Source organism: Leucopleurus acutus (genome assembly GCF_964270905.1).
Source record: "Leucopleurus acutus genome assembly, chromosome: 5".
Taxonomy (NCBI): Eukaryota; Metazoa; Chordata; class Mammalia; order Artiodactyla; family Delphinidae; genus Leucopleurus; species Leucopleurus acutus.
In genome coordinates, this window is record NC_139147.1 from 103,209,347 (window position 1) to 103,235,470 (window position 26,124).

A 26,124-nucleotide genomic window follows, 5' to 3' on the forward strand; every position below is an offset into this window, starting at 1 on the left:
ACAGTGTAAGAGGGTTCCCTTTCTCCACACCCTCTCCAGCATTTATTGTTTCTAGATTTTTTGATGATGGCCATTGTGACTGGTGTGAGATGATATCTCATTGTAGTTTTGATTTGCATTTCTCTAATGATTAATGATGTTGAGCATTCTTTCATGTGTTTGTTGGCAGTCTGTATATCTTCTTTGGAGAAATGTCTATTTAGGTCTTCTGCCCATTTTTGGATTGGGTTGTTTGTTTTTTTGTTATTAAGCTGCATGAGTTGCTTATAAATTTTGGAGATTAATCCTTTGTCAGTTGCTTCATTTGCAAATATTTTCTCCCATTCTGAGGGTTGTCTTTTGGTCTTCTTTATGGTTTCCTTTGCTGCGCAAAAGCTTTTAAGTTTCATTAGGTCCCATTTGTTTACTTTTGTTTTTATGTCCATTTCTCTAGGAGGTGGGTCAAAAAGGACCTTGCTGTGATTTATGTCATAGAGTGTTCTGCCTATGTTTTCCTCTAAGAGTTTGATAGTTTCTGGCCTTACATTTAGGTCTTTAATCCATTTTGAGCTTATTTTTGTGTATGGTGTTAGGGAGTGATCTAAGCTCATACTTTTACATGTACCTGTCAAGTTTTCCCAGCACCACTTATTGAAGAGGCTGTCCTTTCTCCACTGTACATTTCTGCCTCCTTTGTCAAAGATAAGGTGACCATATGTGTGTGGGTTTATCTCTGGGCTTTCTATCCTGTTCCATTGAGCTATATTTCTGTTTTTGTGCCAGTACCATACTGTCTTGATTACTGTAGCTTTGTAGTATAGTCTGAAGTCAGGAAGCCTGATTCCTCCAGTTCCATTTTTCGTTCTCAAGATTGCTTTGGCTATTCGGGGTCTTTTGTGTTTCCATACAAATTGTGAAATTTTTTGTTCTAGTTCTGTGAAAAATGCCAGTGGTAGTTTCATAGGGATTGCATTGAATCTGTAGATTGCTTTGGGTAGTAGAGTCATTTTCACAATGTTGATTCTTCCAATCCAAGAACATGGTATATCTCTCCATCTATTTGTATCATCTTTAATTTCTTTCATCAGTGTCTTATAATTTTCTGCATACAGGTCTTTTGTCTCCTTAGGTAGGTTTATTCCTAGATATTTTATTCTTTTTGTTGCAATGGTAAATGGGAGTGTTTTCTTGATTTCACTTTCAGATTTTTCATCATTAGTGTATAGGAATGCCAGAGATTTCTGTGCATTAATTTTGTATCCTACTACTTTACCAAATTCATTGATTAGCTCTAGTAGTTTTCTGGTAGCATCTTTAGCATTCTCTATGTATAGTATCATGTCATCTGCAAACAGTGAGAGCTTTACTTCTTCTTTTCCGATTTGGATTCCTTTTATTTCCTTTTCTTCTCTGATTGCTGTGGCTAAAACTTCCAAAACTATGTTGAATAAGAGTGGTGAGAGTGGGCAACCTTGTCTTGTTCCTGATCTTAGTGGAAATGCTTTCAGTTTTTCACCATTGAGGACGATGTTGGCTGTGGGTTTGTCATATATGGCCTTTATTATGTTGAGGAAAGTTCCCTCTATACCTACTTTCTGCAGGGTTTTTATCATAAATGGGTGTTGAATTTTGTCAAAAGCTTTCTCTGCATCTATTGAGATGGTCATATGGTTTTTATTCTTCAATTTGTTAATATGGTGTATCACATTGATTGATTTGCGTATATTGAAGAATCCTTGCATTCCTGGAATAAACCCCACTTGACCATGGTGTATGATCCGTTTAATGTGCTGTTGGATTCTGTTTGCTAGTATTTTGTTGAGGATCTTTGCATCTATGTTCATCAGTGATATTGGCCTGTAGTTTTCTTTCTTTGTGACATCCTTGTCTGGTTTTGGTATCAGGGTGATGGTGGCCTCGTAGAATGAGTTGGGGAGTGCTCCTCCCTCTGCTATATTTTGGAAGAGTCTGAGAAGGATAGGTGATAGCTCTTCTCTAAATGTTTGATAGAATTCGCCTGTGAAGCCATCTGGTCCTGGGCTTTTGCTTGTTGGAAGATTTTTAATCACAGTTTCAATTTCAGTGCTTGTGATTGGTCTGTTCATATTTTCTATTTCTTCCTGATTCAGTCTTGGCAGGTTGTGCCTTTCTAAGAATTTGTCCATTTCTTCCAGGTTGTCCATTTTATTGGCATAGAGTTGCTTGTAGTAATCTCTCATGATCTTTTGTATTTCTGCAGTGTCAGTTGTTACTTCTCCTTTTTCATTTCTAATTCTATTGATTTGAGTCTTCTCCCTTTTTTTCTTGATGAGTCTGGCTAATGGTTTATCAATTTTGTTTATCCTTTCAAAGAACCAGCTTTTAGTTTTATTGATCTTTGCTATCGTTTCCTTCATTTCTTTTTCATTTATTTCTGATCTGATTTTTATGATTTCTTTCCTCCTGCTAACTTTGGGGTTTTTTTGTTCTTCTTTCTCTAATTGCTTTAGGTGCAAGGTTAGGTTGTTTATTCGAGATGTTTCCTGTTTCTTAAGGTAAGATTGTATTGCTATAAACTTCCCTCTTAGAACTGCTTTTGCTGCATCCCATATATTTTGAGTCGTTGTGTCTCCATTGTCATTTGTTTCTACGTATTTTTTGATTTCCCCTTTGATCTCTTCAGTGATCACTTCGTTATTAAGTAGTGTATTGTTTAGCCTCCATTTGTTTGTATTTTTTACAGATCTTCTCCTGTAATTGATATCAAGTCTCATAGCGTTGTGGTCGGAAAAGATACTTGATACAATTTCAATTTTCTTAAATTTACCAAGGCTTGATTTGTGACCCAAGATATGATCTATCCTGGAGAATGTTCCATGAGCACTTGAGAAAAATGTGTATTCTGTTGTTTTTGGATGGAATGTCCTATAAATATCAATTAACTCCATCTCGTTTAACGTATCATTTAAAGCTTGTGTTTCCTTATTTATTTTCATTTTGGATGATCTGTCCATTGGTGAAAGTGGGGTGTTAAAGTCCCCTACTATGAATGTGTTACTGTTGATTTCCCCTTTTATGGTTGTCAGTATTTGCCTTATGTATTGAGGTGCACCTATGTTGGGTGCATAAATATTTACAATTGTTATATCTTCCTCTTGGATCAATCCCTTGATCATTATGTAGTGTCCTTCTTTGTCTCTTCTAATAGTCTTTGTTTTAAAGTCTATTTTGTCTGATATGAGAATTGCTACTCCAGCTTTCTTTTGGTTTCCATTTGCATGAAATACCTTTTTCCATCCCCTTACTTTCAGTCTGTATGTGTCTCTAGGTCTAAAGTGGGTCTCTTGTAGACAGCAAATATATGGGTCTTGTTTTTGTATCCATTCAGCCAATCTGTGTCTTTTGGTGGGAGCATTTAGTCCATTTACATTTAAGGTAATTATCAATATGTGTGTTCCCATTCCCATTTTCTTAATTGTTTTGGGTTCGTTATTGTAGGTCTTTTCCTTCTTTTGTGTTTCTTGCCTAGAGAAGTTCCTTTAGCAGTTGTTGTAGAGCTGGTTTGGTGGTGCTGAACTCTCTCAGCTTTTGCTTGTCTGTAAAGGTTTTAATTTCTCCATCAAATCTGAATGAGATCCTTGCTGGGTAGAGTAATCTTGGTTGCAGGTTTTTCTCCTTCAACACTTTCAATATGTCCTGCCACTCCCTTCTGGCTTGCAGAGTTTCTGTTGAAAGATCAGCTGTTAACCTTATGGGGATTCCCTTGTGTGTTATTTGTTGTTTTTCCCTTGCTGCTTTTAATATGTTTTCTTTGTATTTAACTTTTGACAGTTTGATTAATATGTGTCTTGGCGTATTTCTCCTTGGATTTATCCTGTATGGGACTCTCTGTGCTTCCTGGACTTGATTAACTATTTCCTTTCCCATATTAGGGAAGTTTTCAACTATAATCTCTTCAAATATTTTCTCAGTCCCTTTCTTTTTCTCTTCTTCTTCTGGAACCCCTATAATTCGAATGTTGGTGCGTTTAATGTTGTCCCAGAGGTCTCTGAGACTGTCCTCAGTTCTTTTCATTCTTTTTTCTTTATTCTGCTCTGCAGTAGTTATTTCCACTATTTTATCTTCCAGGTCACTTATCCGTTCTTCTGCCTCAGTTATTCTGCTATTGATCCCATCTAGAGTACTTTTAATTTCATTTATTGTGTTGTTCATCGTTGCTTGTTTCATCTTTAGTTCTTCTAGGTCCTTGTTAACTGATTCTTGCATTTTGTCCATTCTATTTTCCATTCTATCTCCAAGATTTCGGATCAACCTTACTATCATTATTCTGAATTCTTTTTCAGGTAGACTGCCTATTTCCTCTTCATTTGTTAGGTCTGGTGGGTTTTTATCTTGCTCCTTCATCTGCTGTGTGTTTTTCTGTCTTTTCATTTTGCTTATCTTACTGTGTTTGGGGTCTCCTTTTTTGCAGGCTGAAGGTTCGTAGTTCCTGTTGTTTTTTGTGTCTGTCCCCAGTGGCTAAGGTTGGCTCAGTGGGTTGTGTAGGCTTCCTGGTGGAGGGTACTAGTGCCTGTGTTCTGGTGGATGAGGCTGGATCTTGTCTTTCTGGTGGGCAGGTCCACGTCTGGTGGTGTGTTTTGGGGTGTCTGTAGACTTATTATCATTTTGGGCAGCCTCTCTGCTAATGGGTGGGGTTGTGTTCCTGTCTTGCTAGTTGTTTGGCATAGGATGTCCAGCACTGTAGCTTGCTGGTCGTTGAGTGAAGCTGGGTGCTGGCGTTGAGATGGAGATCTCTCGGAGATTTTTGCTGTTTGATATTATGTGCAGCTGGGAGGCCTCTTGTGGACCAGTGTCCTGAAGTTGGCTCTCCCACCTCAGAGGCACAGCACTGACTCCTGGCTGCAGCACCAAGAGCCTTTCATCCACAGGGCTCCTTAATTTGGGATGATTCGTTGTCTATTCAGGTATTCCACAGATGCAGGGTTATCAAGTTGATTGTGGAGCTTTAATCCGCTGCCTCTGAGGCTGCTGGGAGAGATTTCCCTTTCTCTTCTTTGTTCTCACAGTTCCCAGGGGCTCAGCTTTGGATTTGGCCCCGCCTGTTCGTGTATGTCGCCGGAGGGCGTCTGTTCTTTGCTCAGACAGGACGGGGTTAAAGGAGCCGCTGATTCGGAGGCTCTGGCTCACTCAGGCCGGGGGGTAGGGAGGGTCACGGAGTGTGGGGCGGGCCTGCAGTGGCAGAGGCCGGCATGACGTTGCAGCCTGAGGCTCGCCGTGCGTTCTCCCGGGGGAGTTGTCCCTGGATCCCGGGACCCTGGCAGTGGCGGGCTGCACAGGCTCCCCGGAAGGGCGTGTGGCTAGTGACCTGTGTTCGCACACAGGCCTCCTAGTGGCGGCAGCAGCGGCCTTAGCGTCTCTTGTCTCTCTCTGGGCTCTGCACTTTTAGCCGCGGCTCGCGCCCGTCCCTGGAGCTCTCTCAAGCAGCGTTCTTAATCCCCTCTCCTCGTGCACCAGGAAACAAAGAGGGACGTAAAAGTCTCTTGCCTCTTCGGCAGGTCCAGACTTTTCCCCGGACTCTCTCCCGGCTAGCCGCGGTGCACTAACGCCCTGCAGGCTGTGTTCACGCCGCCAACCTCAGTCCTCTCCCGGCGCTCCGACAAAAGCCGGAGCCTCAGCTCCCAGTCCCGCCCACCCCGGCGGGCGAGCAGACAAGCCTCTCGGCTGGTGAGTGCCGGTCGGCCCGATCCTCTGCGCTGGAATCTGTCCGCTTTGCCCTCCGCACCCCTGTTGCTGTGCTCTCCTCCGCGGCTCCCAAGCTCCCCCACTCCGCCTCCCGAAGTCTCCACCCGCGAAGGGGCTTCCTAGTGTGTGGACACTTTTCCTCCTTCACAGCTCTCTCCCGCTGGTGCAGGACCCGTCCCTATCCTTTTGTCTCTGTTTAGTTTTTTCTTTTGCCCTAACCAGGTACGTGGGTGGTTCCTTGCCTTTTGGGAGGTCTGAGGTCTTCTGCCAGCATTCAGTAGGTGCTCCGTAGGAGTTGTTCCACGCGTAGATGTATTTCTGGTGTATCTGTGGGGAGGAAGGTGATCTCCGCGTCTTACTCTTCCGCCATCTTCCCGGAAGTCTCTCTTGGAATTCTTATTACTTGAAAAAATAAATATTCAGCATTCAAGTTACTCTTGGTCTTTTCTGGTGCTTGTGGCTAAACACTTTCTTAAATGAAGAAGTGGCTTCAAAAGCTCTTCTGGCTATGATGTTAACCCTGGGATCTAGTAAGATCATGGCACTCTGTTCCAGAGACTGCTTCTCTATGTTACCACCCCCTTCCCAGGCTACCTTCAAGCTTCTTCTGCGTCCCCTCTGCTGCCCCCACTGCACTGACCACCATCAGAGTTGCCATGGGCTGACTGGTTGTTCTGGCTTCAAAAAGCAAGCTTTTCACCAAGAAGGACATTACTCACACAGTGTCTAGACATGTGGAAAAGCATATCTTCAACTCTCCTGAAATTGGACCATTTATTACTGCTTTCCTTTGCTGTACGGACCAGGTACCACAGAAAACCAGACACTTGTCTACTGTAGTTTCTATGATCCCATCCATATGTGGGTTACCCTTTCCTTCATCACTCAAAGTAGCTGCCACTCCTATGGAAATTCAGACACACGCACAAGAGCTAGATATTTAGAGATGCTACTTCCATCTTTGTTTTGAGGTCATCTTTAAATATAAAATTGATAGTTTAATTCCATGACAATCTCATAGGATTTTAAATACTAGCCCCACTCTGAAAAAAATAACACACCTAAATTCAAGCAGCTAGTAACCGGAGAAGATAGAATTAAATGCCATATATGACCCAAAATGCTTTATTGTCCACTTTATTTCATTTCCTCCACTGGCTGGCATACCATTTCTGCTTCTAACTAAATTACAATTGGGAAGAAAAAAAAGAAAAGTTAAATGACTTTTAATGCAGCAAGTAAGTGCCAAATGAATGATACAGACAATAAGTTCCCCTAGGAACTCAGAGGAAGAATAAATGTCAAAAGGAAGATTGTTTCAGTACTTAACAATCACCTATGCGTCATAATTACTTTCCTAAATAAGATTCCAACTGTTTGTCACAGCTCATGTTGTCCTTCGGGTAGTTCTCTAGCAAGTAATATAGTCACAGAATGAACAGATTATTCACCCCTTTTCAGGCTACTTGAGACTTATTTGCAGGAGAGATAATCCAAGCTGCATAAACCCAAAATAGAGGAAGCAGAGTTGCGGGACAAACTGGGGTGCACCTCAATGATTTTTCACCTGTTGCTATTCATGTACCATCCATCCCAATGTGACCTGTGTTGTGTCTTATGATAAAGAGCTCTGGAATTGGTGACAGCATGCTTCACAGAATGAGTGACAGTTAATAAATAAATGTAGATAATTAGGAATTAAATTTGCTCAGGAGATATTATCTTCCAGTGTGAAGAGTCATGGACAAAGTACTGAATTTCTTTGTTTTCTCTTTTAATAAATATTAACTGTCTTTTATGTGAGACACTGTGCTAAGATTTGGACATTCAAAAACAATTGAGGGGCTTCCCTGGTGGCGCAGTGGTTGAGAGTCCAACTGCTGATGCAGGGGACACGGGTTCGTGCCCCGGTCTGGGAAGATCCCACATGCCGCAGAGCGGCTGGGCCCGTGAGCCATGGCCACTGAGCCTGCGCGTCCGGAGCCCGTGCTCCGCAATGGGAGAGGCCACAACAGTGAGAGGCCCGCATACCACACACACAAAAAAAAGAATGCACAGAGGAGGAGAAGCCAAAAACTCCAAGAATTAGTTTTTTGAAGTAGTACAGAATAAGCAAAACTTCTTAAAGGAGAAATTGGAAGGTGAGGCTGAAAATCAAGGTACCTAATAATCAGAATCAGACCTTTTATTTTAACTCAGTTAAAGACGATGAAGAGCTTAGCATAGGTCTAAGTGTGAATTAGTGCAGATCGATTCCTTAATTCCCCTATAATTAGAACATGTCTGTAGAGTTTACTAAACACAAACCATGACATGGACATTGCTCCAGATATGTAGAGAAACGAAGTATTTTCAGTACAAAGGAACATCACTGCTTGCACAAATGATCTCACATACAATTTCCTCCAGTTATACAGTGATAATATTGCTTAAATGTTTCCAAGGATAGATTATAAAGGTATCTGTCACAATAGAGAGGTGCTGATCTAATTTGTAACACTGGGGTTGACAACTGGTTCATTCCTCCTGGTATTCACATATAGAAATTGTAAAAGGTGTGAACATTTGACATTAAGTTCTTTGTCACCCGATTTTCATGTTGCAAGAAATTTAAAATGGTCATATCAGCTGGTTTTGAAAAGGAATTTATGTTAAAGATTGATAACCAAAGAAAAGTGAGGTGGATACAGCAGTAAAACAAGATGGTTTTGCAGGCAGCCTTAGGAAAGATAAAGAAAACTTAGGTCAAATATATCTTGGCTCCCAGCATCAGGTAAAAGATGTGAAAAGAGGGAATGGCAAAGCCAGAAGACTCTATTCTGACACATTTGCATGAAATTATGAAGAACAGAACTAAAAAAAAATCAAACAACTTTGTGTTATAGGAAGAGCCTTTGAGAACTCTATTGGATAAATATGGAAATCTGTCTAATCCAGATAAACAGAATACAAGTTTTCTGTAGGGTTTTCTTCCCACATTTCAAGCATAGAAATATTCTGATTTTCTGAGACAATGATGAGACCCAGAAGGCATAAGATTATAATATTAAGTCAGAATCATCCTTTAGTATTTTATTGAGGTCAAGATAAAACCATGTCCAATGAATAAGATAAATGTAGTAAAACCATACAGAGGTACAGCAGTCAGAAGGAAGTTAAATACTTAAGTTTTCCTCCACGTAGAATGTTATTTTTACAGTAGTGTAAACTAATTTCTGAGTTATATAGGTATTACTAATTTACCTTATTTTTCAAAACTAATCTGTCATGTCTTTTTGCTATAACAACATCAATATTTTACATCTATATTCTTTGTTATAAAAGATCCCCTGGGGCTTCCCTGGTGTCGCAGTGGTTGAGAGTCCGCCTGCCGATGCAGGGGACGCGGGTTCGTGCCCCGGTCCGCGAAGATCCCACATGCCGTGGAGCGGCTGGGCCCGTGAGCCATGGCCGCTGAGCCTGCGCGTCCGGAGCCTGTGCTCCGCAATGGGAGAGGCCACAACAGTGAGAGGCCCGCATACCGCAAAAAAAAAAAAAAAAAAAAAAAAAAAAAAAAAAAAAAAAATCCCCTGAATCATAATTCTTTAAAGTTATTGTGGAAGGATAATCTATTGAGCTATTATTTGTGTTTAATTCTCCTTGTACCTTCTTTTTCTTCCATTTTAAAAAATTGGCTGGGTTTGAACTCTATAGTTGCCAGAAGAAGAATCTCCATTTTTTTTTTTTCCTGAAAATCTAGGTGTTTTAAGGGAAGTATGCCAGATTATTGCAGAGGGAAAAAAGACAGAAGCACACCTAAGGTGAGGAGAAATATTAGACATTAGTTCCTAGATTAGGGAGAGAAGACTATTCTGCAAGTATCACTACCAAGGTTTTTTGCCTTCTCAGAGATGAGAATTGGCTGTGTCTCAAAAGGAAATGCTTGCTCAGTAAATCTCGGGAGGCTGGATGTGAGGTACAAAGCCCTCAGCCTCAGCAAAGCCTGTTTTCAAGAGACCTTGTGGGCCTAGACAATATGATCACGAAACTCATGGGGATTGATATATCTCACTCTGTATTAGATCCTCCCAAACTTTACAAGACCTGGAGTTGGCGAAAGGGAGACGAGACAAAGAAGTGTGATAATGACTGAAGACTGAATTTCCCATCAACCCAATGAGAGCTTGAATGAGAACTTAAAGTCAGATGCATTGTTATTTATACAAAGCAGTGTCATTTCTTGCACATCTACTTCTTCGGTACAATTTATACCGGCTAGTAAGCACGTGAATCGTGTAGCACAAATGTGCTGTCTTATTTCTTATCATTTAATCAAGAGTTGTAGGATTTTGAAGCTGTAGGGTTTTGAAAGAGTACCTTAGTTTTTACCTCTAGTCTAACATTTGGGAAACAGAATACTAAAAAGAAAAATTCCTTTCTTCCTAAAAACAATGACTTTTACAATTTTCTCCATCAGATGTATTTAGTTATGTTTTTGTGTTTTCTACCATCCATCCTTACTTGCAACAGATGTATGCAAGAAACTCCCAATTGTCGTTAGCTATTCTTAGAATGAGTACTTATTATTATTTTCATATGTCCAGGAAAGTTTCTCTTTTGAAGGCACTTATAGTGAAAAAGATTTTATTTAAATGAGCATGGATGTCTACTAAGAAATCCACAATGCTCTTTAGAAACTATTGGGAGCCACCAATTCAAATATGGAAATCAACACTGCACTCTGAGGCTATTTTGTTCTAAGTTCACCATTATGCTCAACTACTTTGTTAGTTCCCTAGGAGATGCATCTTCCCTTTCTTTTTCCTAAGCAATAATTAAGTGTTCTAGTGCATTTATTTATGGTATTCAAACTGATGAGTTAATAGGAGAAATATGCATTTCCAGTTATTAGGAAATAACCATTTAGTCACTAACTTGCAACAAGATCTCAGACAATTTGTTATTTCCTCGACCTCAGTTCTCTCAACTGTAGCAAAAGTGAATATATGTTTGCTAACACCCCTCCCAGATGTTATACTAAAATTCTTTGATTTTACAGTAACCGAAGCAAACCAATCTTCTGTAAGAGGCTCTGAAGAAGCAGCCTTAGAAAGTGAGGATAAGCAGTCTGTCGGTCTTATGACATAAAAATATGATTGTTCTCCAACATCTGAATGATCCTCCCACAAACCTGAGGACCTCAGAATTACTCTTATTTTTATAATAACAATTTCCCCAAGTAACACATTCAACTATATTTTGTATTCAAAAGTATTAAAGGGTAGAAAGAATAAGGCAGGAAAAATTATCCAAAAGTTGGAAATAAGGTAGAATGATAAGGATGAGTTTTTAATATTATGATAGAGCACTTTCTAATAATCTCACCTTATTATTTTTACTCTTTTGAGGAAATGTACCTTTGTATGACAGTCTATCCATAAGTGATTCAGGCCTAAGCATTTTGCAACCCTGTAAGTCAGGGGGTAGTTTATATGAAATTGGTGAGGGATGATCTTTTTCTCTTGCCTGGTAGAGAAAATAACCCCAAAGTTTATGGTTACATTGTCCTATGGGATAAAAACCTTATTTCATTCTTTCCGGCACTGATTACAAATCCCATTTCCTCATAGCCTCTTCAGATCAATTCTTGTCATTCTACCTGTTACCTCATTACTGAGTCAAAGAAAACTTTAACCCACGTTGGTTATCTGTTTGTACGAGATTATGTTGTGAACAGTTTGAAAACTGTGCTTTCAGAAGTGGGATATTCCTGGAAAGAATAACTTCTTTCTTTGCAAAAGCACACACAAAGCCCCCTCTAGGCCAATTCTCTACAGTTTTAAAGCTCCACTTCTTTAAAACGAGTTTAATAGATGACACTGATCCCATTTCCACGTGCTCCGTAACCACAGAATTTGGTTTCTCCGTCTCTTCACCTATCTAACACAGAGCTTACCTATATAAAAAAGACTTTCAATTTCTGAGAGAATTGGCTCTTCCTTCTCCCCTTAGCTTAAACCGAAACAAATTGATAATTTCCCCATTATAATAGTATCTCTTTATTTTTTATTTAACAGAAAACAGCTTGTCTCCTTAACAGTAAAGAATGAAGGGACAGAAAATTAATGAGTTTCTATATTTAAAGCAAGCGTTTTGTTGCCAAAGCAACCAGAATCTACAATTATATAATGCCGATCATCTCCTATCATAAGAACACAACCAGATATATGCTGGCAATGAACTGATCTTGGACATTATAATTATTGAAAGAAATGAAAAAATGACATTTTACAATTTACTGAAGAGCACAGTAATAAAGTGATCATCTGTGCCTGTTATTTTTATCCTCATGAAAATGAAAAAAATTTTTTTTTACAACATGCCTTTAGACAAAGAAGAGATGACTATAAAAACATAGGGGACGCAGAAGGAAATCACAAATACTTTAAGATCAGCCACACCTATTCACATGGCAAAAGGTGTTATAGTAACTCCCAGATTCACTGCTAATAAAGTTGACCCTGGCCTTCATTTTACTTCTAACTTTGGATATGTGAAGTACAAGAGCCATGATCAAATTACTGGAAGTATGTAATGCACAAATATAATGTCAGAACTGTAAAGAAACTAATGACTAATAATGATATTTTCAGTTGAGATTGATCTAACAACTTGTTAAAACTTGCCTGTGTAATGTGAGGGTTGCTTTTATTGTCAGGTGTTTTTTAATTTTATTAATTTTTTAATATCTCTAACTTTTAAAAAGGGCTTTCATATTCTTTTTTGTTTGAATGTTAAGTTGAAGGGACAAACAAGTTCAGTAATGGAAAAAGTAGGCTAAAGTCTATAAATTCTATTCTTTTATAGTCCTGGTCAAATGTAAAGGAGTTAAGTATTATGTTATTCATTTTAACTACTTTGAAATTTTCTTTTCCTCAAATTTCCCTATTAGTACATTTGTTGAGATATATGACATCGTGTTAGGACAGTTTAGAGATTGCTCAAGATTAAAGTCAAACATCAATTTGTACTTGAGGTCAATTGCATAATACTTGTAACATCATTTTCAGGACAAAAGTTGGTGCCTGAAACCATAGCAAGTATTTTGTTTAATTTTGTTTCTTTCTGAATGGTTTATTGACTATATTAAAATCACCAATTTGAAGCTGCATAGTAATAGGTTCTGCTGTTTGATTTCTTGGAAATATTCTGAGGCTTCCACTTGGGAATTGAAACATACTGAACACATGTAACAAAGAAAAAACGCGGGTTTCCCTGGTGGCACAGTGGTTGAGAGTCAGCCTGCCGATGCAGGGGACATGGGTTCATGCCCCGGTCCGGAAAGATCCCACATGCCGCGGAGCGGCTGGCCCGTGAGCCATGGTCGCTGAGCCTGCGCGTCCGGAGCCTGTGCTTCCCAACGGGAGAGACCACAGCAGTGAGAAGCCCGCGTACCGCAAAACAGAAAAAGGAAAAAAAAGGCAATGCAAATCTTTTCCTCCCTCTTCCTCTTCCTTCCCTTTATAAACAATTTAAGTCCAGCCCAATAGATAGGGCCAAACAAGGTATGTATCCACACAGGGTCAAGAAAGAGAGAGGCAGCAGAGTGACTTGGAGCAGGGTTGAGAACCCGAGGGTGGGAGCAGGGGATCTACCTAGTTGGAAGCTCAGAGGAGGGACTGTGGGAGCCTAGAAAGGGCAAACGAAGGCTTCTGCATAGGAGGGGCAGCCCAGCACTGGGTTTCAGAGCATGAGCAGGCTGAGGAGGTTATCCACCCAAGTCGGTGACTTGAGGTGTCAGAGCCAAAACTGGGTGAGGAAGGCATTCCATTAAAGTGGGAGGGGTGACCTGGTAGTGAGTGCCGGAGTCCAAGAGGGCTGGAGACGGCATCCACCAAGGGACATCCTTGAGTCAGAGTGGGTGGGGAGAGGTTCTGTCCCTGTGAGAGTGAGGTGCGAGATGGAACATATACAAGGCTGATAAAAGTAAGTTTATGTATTAAACATACTGGGAGCAAGTTTCTCATTGTTGGAGAAGACCATTACAAATATGGAAAAGGAGAAAATTCAGAATGAACCTTGGAGTGTTAAATGCAATTGGATTTATTGGTGGAAACTCATGGCTTTTAATATATAGTGACAGAAATAAGTATAGATAGAAATGTGTGTATATATATATATATATATATATATATATATACACACACACATACATATGCATACATGTGTGTATATCTATGTGTGTGTCTTTATTTTTCCCTATCTAGCTTTGGGAGCAATGATATCCCAAAAGCAGAAACCATCTTGGTATTTGAATAGCATTTTCCACTAAAAGGAATCAGACCTCCTCATAAAAAAGACTGATCCCAAGGCTGGGGTATAACAAAAGGACTCCCGTGTAGTGCCAAAAAGCAGGAAAGTGCTCCAAACATTAAGGGGACATGTCAACAGGACAAAAAAAATCCAATTTGAAGGAGCTCTTACTATCCAAATTAGGTCAATTTTGTTTAAAAATAACTTATGGTAACAACAGACTATAAACCATTGGATAAAATAGGAAATCATTCATCTATACTGATACATAAGTGAATAAATTCAGAGTTTGATGACAAATAGCATATTTATATAGTTTCAAAATACCACCTTATGAAATATATATTAATTACAAAGGTGGGAAGTGTAATTTTGCAGAGGAGAAGCCTGGCAGACACCACTGTAATCAAATGATCAAAGTGAACATCACCAATGATGGGACCAATGGAAACTGTGCACCCCTGATGGATGCAATGAGAAGAATATGGTATCACTTCTAAAATGTTCCTGCCAAACTGCACAACCTGACTCTAATTAGAAGGAAAAGTCAGACAAACCCAAATTTGCAGGACATTCTACAAAATAACTGGCTGTGTACTTCAAAATTATCGCGGTCGTGAAACTCAAAGAAAGGTGGAGAGACTGTTCCAGAGAGACGGAGACAACTAAATGCGTAGTGTGATTCTTGTCTGCATCATTTTGTTATAGAAGATATAGTTGGGATGATTACTGAAACTTGAACAGGATCTGACAATTAGGTGGTGTTGTGTATCAATACTACTGCACTGATTTTCATGGTTTTATTTCAGGTTTTATTGCAATGTGTGGGAGAATGTCTCTATAGGAAATAACACACTACAATATTTGGGAAGAATGGGACATCATGTCAGCACTTAGTCTCAAATGCTTCAGGAGAAAGACATATTTTGTATTGTACTTACAACTTTTCTGAAAGTTTGAGATAATTTTTAAAATATAAACATCATACTTTAAAATTTTTCAAAATAAAAAGAGCAATTACTCTTACCCTCCCTTTCCTTAAATCCTCTCCCTATTCCATCCCATCACTAAAATGATAAGTGTTGCATCTTAGCTTCTTGATAGGAAACAGGTTTTAATCACCTAAATATGAGAAAAATTTAAGACTTTGAATCAATTTCCTTTACTTTTTCATTTTTAAGTGTTATAAACCATAATGGAATTTTTACATAGTCTCTTGAAGCTCTTAGAAAAATGTTTTAAAAAACAGAAATCACCGAAAAAAAATATAGTACAGAGCTTCATGGTACAAAATGTGTGCCAATGGAATACTATGTTTTTATTGACACTGCAAATAGAAATTCATCATAATTGACCTTCCTGCAATATTTTAACAAACCTACTTGTAGAAAGAAATATTATGCTACGACAAAAATGTTTTGAGTACAGTCACTAATTTCTATGGAATCAAGGTAACTTATGGCAAAATGTTGAAAGGGCTTGACATTTGTGAAGACGGATTTATGATGATAAACTGGATTTTTTCTCTTACCAAACAAGAATAATTATAATGTCATGCATTTTAAAAGTTGCATCAAGATTGTCTTCTTAAAACCAATTTAATGGAAGGTCAGTTAGACAATCCATTACATCAGTCAGCTTACACTGTATTATTTCTCACTAGAAAGTTGGCTTTTTTAAACGATGTATTTTATATCTTGTTTTTGCATGAATATATATATTTTTAACATTAAGTAATTGAAAACCACTATATACCATCTTTTAAGATGCAGGCTTACTTAATAAAATTAAGAATTTCTTTTCTGTACACTCGACTATATATTTTTAATACTTTTACTTAAGAGAAAAAGTCTATGATATGCCCAATTATTAGGAGAAAAGTATACTTTCTCCATGTTTAAAATAACACAACTATTAAACTCATTTCCATCACTCAACACATTTACAAGGTGAAGACACCACATACACTGAGGTGGGTCAATTCAGTTCAATATATGGGATGGAAATACGTGCTCTGCCCACAGCCTTTACTTCTAATAAAAGACACAACAGATACAAATACAATGTGTAAGTAAATATTGTTATATAAAGATGGTGAACTATTCAGCCTTTTTTCTTAAGGTTGAATAGTATTCTATTTTATGTATATACCCCATTTTGGATGAACCTGGAGGATATTATGCTAAGTGACATAAGCCAATCACAGAAAGACAAATACTGTATAATTCCATTTATATTAGGTATCTAAAATAGTCAAACTCACAGAATCAGAGAATGGAATGGGGGTTGCCAGGGGCTGGGGGTAAGGGGATGTAGAGAGTTTCTAATCAACAGGCAAAAATTTCAGTTAAGCAAGATGAATAAGCCCCAGAGTTCTGCTGTACAACACTGTACCTATAGTCAACAATAATGTACTGTATATCTGCTTCAAAACGTGTTCAGAGTAATTGTCATGTTAATCGTTCTTACCACAATTTTTTTTTAAAAAAAGAGGGTGAACAGTGAGCATTGTGCTAATTCTATAGGTATTTTTCCAAACATAACTTATTAATTGGTGTGAGCAAATTTTATAGTCTTTGCTATTATCCTGCTTAGGTGTTAAGAAAAAAAATTCACATTTTTTTAAGCCACCTAATGTTAGTATTCAGACGTGTGTGTGTGTGTGTGTTATGGGGCAAAGCGAAAGGTAACCTTTTGGACATAGTATTTCTGAGGTTATTTTGTTTTGTGAATGTGTCAGAGCCTTACTTTTCTCACTAGTGTAATCTGAAAGTTGATAATTCATTTGCCTATTCAGCTTTTTTAAGAACAGTAACTGTTAACTGTTAAGAAGAAAGTATCTAGACAAGAACATGAGAGTAACGAAAAAATTGCTGAAATCCAAAGTCTGTAAGTGCAGTAACATTCTGACAAAAGCAGTTGCCTTCTCAGTGAGTTGAGATTAACACAAACATAAAAGAATAGCCTCTTGCCAACTTTATTTGGAGAGCCCAGCCATCCATGTGTGATGGAATAAATTTAAAAGTCCAGATGATGCAGGAGATACTTGGAAAGATGGGCCAGAACATTCAGTTAGCTTTCAAATTTATTTCCTCACACATGGATAACCATTCAGCTTAAATGAAAACAGAGAAACACAACTCATCTACAAATATGCCAAGAAATGTTTGGTTTGGTTTCAGGAAATATGATTTTTTTCTTTGGCTTAACTGATTTTCCCGGCATGCTTTAAAAAGAAGTACTCTCTCATCTTAATTTTTACAGCAGCAGATCAGATATTACATCTTCCAACACTGGATTCACATAGGACAGTAAAACATCTGATTTTCTGAAATGGCAGACATGGACATTGCTAGTAATTGGTATATTAAAAAAAATACTTATACAGAACAAATGAAAAATCAAGCAAACAAAGAATACATTCAAAAATTCATTTTTTCAGTATTGCGTTTTTCCTAATGAGCTGCTTTGTTCATTCAATTTAACAAAAAGACTAATTTCCTTTCTGCACCTCTTCTGGGTCAATCCCTATTCAATGCAGCATGACTTTGAGTCTCATTTCTCTTCTAATGAACTGTGGATGCTTTTAGTTTCTCACTTATCTGGAAATCAATCTCAAATTTTAGCAAAAACAAAGAAATTCTTTGTTGTGGTAGGGACTACCTAGGAATTATGGCATATATTTTCATGACATTTAAGGCCAGGTATCACCATTAGTTGGTTTTAGAAAAACATTTTTCTACACATTGTAGTTTATTATCATCTCTGTTTTGTAGGGGAGAATAATTTTTCCTGTAGTTTCTTTTAACTGTTTCCTGGTGTGTTTCAGATGTTGTACTGTCCTATGTGAATCCAATGTCAGATGATCTAATATCCGATATGTTGCTGTATAATTAAGATGAGAGACTACTTCTTCTAAAGCATGTTAGGCCAATCAGCTGAGCCAAAGAAAAAAAATTATATTTTCTGAAACAGGAACAATTTCAAGAAAAGTATGTTTTTATATGATTAATTTTAAGCTTTGGTTTGTTCAGTTTTTTTTGAGGTATAATTGACACACAGCACTATTTAAAGTATACAGCATAATGATTTGACTTACATACATTATGAAATGATTACCACAGTAATCATTTCCATGGTGAACATCCATCACCTCAAATAGATATAAAATTTTAAGAATATTTTTTTCCTTGTGATGAGAACTCTTAGAATTTACTCTCTTAACTTTCATATATAACATACCATGGTGTTCATTATATTCAATATTACTCATGTTGTACGTAACATCCCTAGTATTATTGGATAAGGTCCATTGGATATGAAGCTGAGTTCATCATTACAACTCACAGTCATGATAAGGAAGGTACCCTCATGTAAATTCGCTATCCAATGAGAACAGTTAAAGTGTAGAAATCCCTCACATTTTAGACATGTAGATACAAGACTGAGAACTAGATCAAGAGATCTAATATCTGTTCCCAATTTCCTACTTTTTAATTCTGTGACTAGCCATTAATTATTTGAACTCTGAACTACAGCCTTTTCATTCATAAAACAACAACAATAGCTGTAAGCATAAAGAGAAGCAAAATATAGATGTACAGGCATACAGTAATTTATCATAGCTGGCTAATGAAAATCTAAGTTCAATTATGCTTTGCCAATAGTAATGTAAGATTGTTGAAGGAATGCTTAAATTAGTACATTAGACCTAAGTATGAAATTCTACTCAGTCTACTTTTTGAGAGCTTTTTGTATAGGATCAAAGCTCCAAGATTTAAAGTATGCAGATCTACCCTTCGGTTCTCTATGTCCGGTTGGGACTAGGGGAGAAACTTGTAATAGTTACTAATCTCTCTTTTTAAGCATGTCTGCTTTTAAAAGCTCTCTATGTCTAATACATTTTAATTTCATCATTAAAGTTGTGCTTTTAGAAAGTACAATTATAATCAAATGATTTTACTTTCACCTCACAAGGGCCTTCTCTATATTGATTCTGCATAGATTATGTTCTATTTAATTTTTTCCTCCTAACTTCTAATAGAATTGGGTAATTATTAATTAAATTAATAAATATCTTCCTCTCAGGTAGAATTTCACATATAAGAGCATGAATGAATAAGCAAGCACGGCCACCAGGTTTTATCATTAATCAGTCTCTCCCTTGGCCTATCTTCACTGTATTATAGCTTATTGTGTGTCTTTTTCTGCTACTGTCCTCTTAACCTCTTATAAGCCAGGTTTATACCATTTAAAAATCTTTATTTCCAATGTTTCCCTTAATAGTTAATGACATTTTTCAATAAAACAGAAAGAATCCAAAGAGTAATAATAAATATTCCACTTGCAGTGAGTGTAAGATGGAAAATATGACTGCCATCTCTGCATACCTTTAAAAGGATGAGCATCTCACAGTGCAGACGATTATTCTAGTGTTAAAATACATGTACAGCATGGTCCATAAATGTAAGCAGCAGCTGAGATAATGTTATATATTCACTTAACACAACAGTGAAGATACGAAAACAATCTAGGTGTCCATCAGTGAATAAAGCTGTAGAATATATATACAATGAAATCTTATTCAGCCATGAGAAAGAAGGAAATCCTGCCTTTTTCAACAACATGAATGGAACTTGAGGGCATTCTTCTAAGTGAAATAAGTCAGAGAAAGACCAATATTGCCTGATATCATTTATATGTGGAAACTTAAAAAAAAAAGTCAAACCCATAAGCAGAGTAGAAAAGTGGTTGCCAGAGGCTGGGGAGGTGGGGGAAATAAGTTGAGGTTGGTAAAAGGTACAAACTTTCAGCTATAAAATGAATAAGATTTATTCATGGTGACTATAAGTTGATAACACTATTGTATAATTGAAATTGCCTAAGAGAATAGAACTTAAATATGCTCAACAAATTTATATATATGAGAGAAGGACGGTTGTGTTAATTAACTAGATGGGAGAATCCTTTCACAATGTATACGTATATCAAATCATTACAATGTACATTTTAAATATCTTACCATTTTGTCAATTCTACCTCAAAGCTGAAAAAAAAATCCTACATACTAGTCCATTACATACATGTATCTAAATGTATTTAACCACTCCACTACTGATGGGATTCAGTTAGTTTCCAATCCTTTTGTACACAGGTGACTATATATTATATAAAAATATAGTTGATAGTTTTGCTAAGTATTTCGAATATACCTTTAGATAGGGTCTGTATCAATTCATACTTCCTTAAGCATAATGTGAGAGTTTGTTTTCCCATTCTCACCAACTGAATACCATCAAACACTTTGATATATGCCAATAGTTTCTCCTATTAATGAGGTTGAGCATCTTTTTCATTGAAGAACGTTTCATATTTTCTTTTTTAGGAATTGTGTGACAATTCATTTTTAATTGCTCACAATTTTAAGAGGTAAGTTTTTCCTATCAAGCTATCTGCATATGATTCATGATGTGGGACAGATCTCACTTTCCTTTTGGTTGAAATTTCCATTATGACCCAGTTCTGTGAATGTTCTTTCAATCCTTAATTCTTCCCAGATACCAAGTATCTTCTCTATCCATTCCCATTGACAGACTATTTCCAAAACTATAGTCTTTGTTATTCCTTCTTCAGTCACAATTAGTCACAGGGAAACTCCTAAACCCATCTCTGCATCCAATTCCCACCATTATGAAGAGAGCTTTAGATATTGCATCTGGTGATAGGCTCCTCTTTTTGAAATATTTTCTTTGCATCTTCTTTTCGCAACCACAAGTATATCCTCTCTTCCTCTTCTTGCACCCCCTGCTTGATATTCACCATTATTTGGTTCCACTGTGATCTATACTTTGGTCTGTGTTTCAGTTTTGTTCTACTTTCACTGAACAAAGCAGAGAAAAAATTTGTTTCTCAGTAACCTGAATGTTTTTCAGGAGAATGAGTAAAAGCTGACTTTATGCCTTTACCATTAAACCAAAAGTCTTATAAGTGGATTTCTTAAGCAAACCATCCAGTAAAAATTCTAAAACTAGACATTAAGCACTATTTTTAAAAATAGTGAAAAGACATGCCATAGACTGTAAGAAGGTAGCTCTAAGTCATATAAGGTACAAAATTAATATAAAGAATTTATGCAAATCATAACAAAAAGACAACAGCCCAAGAGAAACACATTCTAATGTGAGGCAATTCATAAAAGAAATTCAAATGACCAGATAAACATAATAAAAGATGCTGAATTTCAATGGTAGTCAGGTGGGCAAAAAATTTAAAATCTAACATTGCAAAATGTGAAATAATGAGAATGAGAGGTAGCCTCATACTCTGATATGACATACTTTGGTGCAAACACCTTGGAAAACAATTTGACGATTGCTAGGTGGAAGACCCAGCGATTTCATTCTTAGCTATATACTTTAGAAAGACACTTGCCTAAGACACAAGTTTTTAAGAGCAGTTTTTTTAACAGTAAAAATTTGGAAACAACCTAAATATACATCAGATAAATGGATAAACATTTGTAACATCCTCAAATCATCAAATACAACTCTATAAAAAATGAGTTTTGTATGTAAAATTATAAACATATTTAAAAAATAATGCTGACCATAAAAGTAAGCCTAAAAGATCAGCTCGGTGCTTTGTGACTACCTAGAGGGGTGGGATAGGGAGGGTGGGAGGGAGACACAAGAGGGAGGGGATATGGGGATATATGTATGCATATAGCTGATTCACTTTGTTATACAGCAGAAACTAACACACCATTGTAAAGCAATTATACTCCAATAAAGATGTTAAAAAATTTTGTTTTTAATTAAAAATATATATGATACTATTTAAAGTTTATTACATATAATATGCTATGTATATTTTTAGGATTAAGTTGATTTGCAATAAAAGTATGAGAATTTAAAAAGCATGAGAATGTTAATTATCAAATGTAGTATTTACCCCAGGAATCCCAATAAACATTTGGGAAGGTGAACCAAGTACAAACCCAGACTTTATGCAATCAACGTTCAGATTATAGTCATATCAACACTGAAAGTGTTAAGTCACAAGCTGGTGATATACAGGACATTTGAATGCTAACATACAACGCACAGTCACCAGTTCAAACTGCTCCCCTGAGAAATCTATCATTTGAACCACTCACAAACATTTCCTCTTCTGTTTCTATTTCTTTTCTGTTTTACTCCACCACAGCAAATCATAAAAGCTTAAACATCAAACTGGACTGGTAAATACATCTAAATATGTACAGACAGACACATGGAGTGTTAAAAAGGCAGAGACCTTAGCTCTGTAGCCAGGGCCATCCCATTTTGTAAAGGAGACAGTGCAATGCAGCTGCTGCCTCTGACTCAGGCTGAGCAGCCATAGTCAGGGTTCTTATAACAAATTTTCATACCATGACTGATGACAGATTGATCCGTGTCCTGCAAAAATGAGGCCAGACAACACTGAATGTGAACCAGAGAACCTTATTTTTTCTATCTTTAACTCATTTTTTATCTTCTATATTTTCTTATAAAGATTCCAAGGTATCAAATTAAGAATCTCAACTTTATAGCCACTTATTAAAACAACTCATACTCCTACCAACTATTTATAATTAAAATTAGCATTTGTCTCAATATGAAGAAATAAAGTTGAATTATAGATTGTTTTATTTATCTGCAGTGGAAAGTTATTAAGCCTGGGGCCACTCATCATCTTTCTACAGCCGTAATGAACCTTGCCAACCTGCATAGCAATCAGAGGCAAATGATGAGAAATCACAGACATTAGACCTTCTAGGACAGCATTATTTTTAGTAAGACAGTAGTAGGAGAGCTGTTCCCCATTGCTCTTTACACTCTGGGGTAGATTACTAGGATTTAGCAAGGACAGACAAACTTTCAAAGAAGGTTCTTGGTACTTGGGCCACAGGCATTTTAAGCTGCACCAATAGGGGAAATTAACCCATGCCCTGGCGTAATCAAGATGCAAGCCTAGTGTATACAGCATTATCCAGGGTCCCAGACCTGACTCACCACCTCAGCACTCTACCGGAGGCGATTACTTTAAGCAATGAGGTGTTGCCAGTTTCAAGGAACAATGTTCATTTCCTAAGTCATCTGCCAGGAAGGAGGTCAGTTCCCTTTCTGGGATACCAACCCACAGGAAATCAATCTTCGACAGTTAACCCCTTCCTCTCACTCCCAAAGTTAGAAGCCAGAACTCATTTCCCTGCCACCTTTACAGATAGAACACTGGCATGTGACTTAAGCTAGGCCAATCAGACACATTTATTAAAAACTTCAATTTGGAAATGAGCCGCATGAGGATATAGCCATGATAAGGAATCCATCTTCTGCTCAGAATGGTGAGAGAAAAATCAGGCGTTGGGAAGCAGCATGAACAGGATTTCTGCTGTCCAATGCCTAATGTCTACAATGCAAGCTGCAGCCCTGTCTCCCAATGGCCGTAGCAGTGGTGTACTTGCGGAGGCAGTACTCAGAGTACTGTTTGTACATTTTCTCTGGCTGAGCAGCTTCAAAGCCTACATCTCTAAGCCTCCCAAAGTTTATGTAATCTACCTAATGTATTTTAACAAATTCTTTTTCTGTTTCAACAAGCTAAGTAGCTTTTCTTGTTTCCAACCAACTAATGCAGGCATGGCTGCAGATACCGTATCTTAAGAAAACAGAAATCTGAGATTGGTTATCTGGACAGGTTGGGTTTGGAGGCAGTAAGGATCCAGCTCATGAGACAGTGATTGAGCATTTAATTAAGTTATCACCTACGGTTACTGGGAATAAAGTACTAACTGCAGGCTAGCTGCAGAGCACTGAGAAGCCACTGCCACAGAAGAGTATGAAGGACACAGTAAAAAAATGCAAACCGTATGGAGTCAGCTGTCTACTTCTAATTACACTAGGGAGTCACCAAAAAGGATACCACACACTCAAAATCCCAAATTCACAGCTCAAAGTACCGTGAGAGAACCAGGAACTCTCTCTGACTAGACTAAGAGAAATCTAGTTTCTTAGTAGTGTAATTACACTTAGTAGTGTGACTACACTTAATCACTAAGTGTCCACTACTTAGGCTCAGGGCTGAGGTAAGCAAATCATTCAATTCTGTCAAATGACATCATTGGAATGGATATCCTCTCCAGAACTCTCAGGTAAAATTCAGACCACTGACTGGGAAAGGGCAGAACCCTGAAAATTAAATTGGGAAACACCAGGTTTCAAATGCCTCTGAGCACTCCGATTTCCCCAACCTTACTTAGACTCCTTTACCACTGGAAGCAGGACCTCCTCCCCTTTTGCTGGGCAGTGCTTCCCTATATAGACACCCGTCAACGCCCTGGACTAGGACCCTTGCCATGTGATAAAAGGCCATTCTCCTGTGCCCACACCCCTTAGTGTCTGCAGACCTAAGACCACAGGCAGTTCCTCTTTTCTCTTTTGGGATAGAGGTGGGGGGGAGCAACTTACATGTTCAAGTGGCAAAACTTTACCTCATCTAAAAATTTCAGGGCTTCCCTGGTGGCGCAGCGGTTGAGAGTCCGCCTGCCGATGCAGGGGACACGGGTTTGCGCCCCGGTCCGGGAAGATGCCACATGACGCGGAGCTGCTGGGCCCGTGAGCCATGGCCGCTGAGCCTGCGCGTCCGGAGCCTGTGCTCCGCAACGGGAGAGGCCACAACAGTGAGAGGCCCGCGTACAGGAAAAAAAAAAAAAAAAATTGCAAAATTTGCTCATTTGTATTAGTAATATCCTTGAGAATATGTATGAGTATCGATTCAGATATTATGCTAAGAAGGAATGGAAATTATTTTAAAATAAGCTAGTTTCTCACTACAGGTTCACTTAGCAGAGATTTCATCTACATAAACAGCTGAAAATTGGTCTAAACGTTTGCCAAGTTGGCTGACTGAAACCCAAATTCATGGTGGTAAATAAAGTTAAAGGGTAAAGGAATTTTTGGTGTAATGTAGAATAAGGAACACAACATCTGAGGAAGCTACAAAAATCAAAGTGGTTTATAATGGGTAGCCTGGTATCTATTCACCTGGTATCTCCAAGGACCCCAAACCATGTCCCATAAGAGGGGCCGTAAGAAAAGCCCTTCACAAAAGCCCTGAGAGTAGCACTACCTCTCAGAGCACCAATATATTTTAAAGGCACTAAGATGGCTATTCTCTGTTGGCCAGGAATACGTGTGGATGTGGTACTTTTGAAATGGGCTCTATTTCAAAGATGATGCTGGACCCCTTGGGTGGCAAAAGGCAGTGGCTTGGAAACAGAAAAGGGAATATAGACATGGTTATGTTAAACAGCTGCATTAGCAAGGCTATCAGGATGATCTGGCCAACAGAGATCTTTTGCGGTGGATGTCTGATAACTGGATTCTTAGGACCTAAGCAGATGGGCAGTTCACTTGAGTCAGTTCACAGACCTGGAGTGCCTTTCATAAGGAGAAACTGTGTATAATTGGAGAGTACGTTACAACAACATCAAAAGTGCCAACTGTAAATCTTCCTTTATAGCTTTCCCCAGAGGTCCCACAGTTAACCACCAGGCTAAAGGTGCACTGAGGAAACGGACATTGCAAGATATTTGAGATGATTAGATGCTAGCTTAAACTCACAGTCCCTGAGGTCACAGAATATTGTCTTCTACTGGTAAGAATGAGGTTTTTGGAAAAACTAGAATTGTGACCAGGCACCACCTGAACTTGCAGAACTCTAATCCCATCTCTTCCGGTAACAAAGTAGCTTGCAACAGTGATTACATTGTGCTCATAAATTTGCTACTTAGACAGGATTTGGCAGTGAAAACTCATCTCTGCTCTATTCGGCATTGGCTTGAGCTAGAATCATCTGTAGACTCATTCACTTGTCTCTGGTAGTTGATGCTGGCTGTTTCCCAGAGCACTTATAAGTCTTAGCTGATGCTGGTATCCAGAGCAACAACAAGTGGCCACTGCACACAGTCAGGACTTCCTCATGACATGGTGGTTGTGTTCCAATGACCAGAAGCATCCCAAGAAAGAGAGCAAACCAGGAGGAAGTTGTATCTCCATTTCTAACACAGCCTTGGAAACAGGCAGTACCATTTTTCCCATATTTTATTAGTCA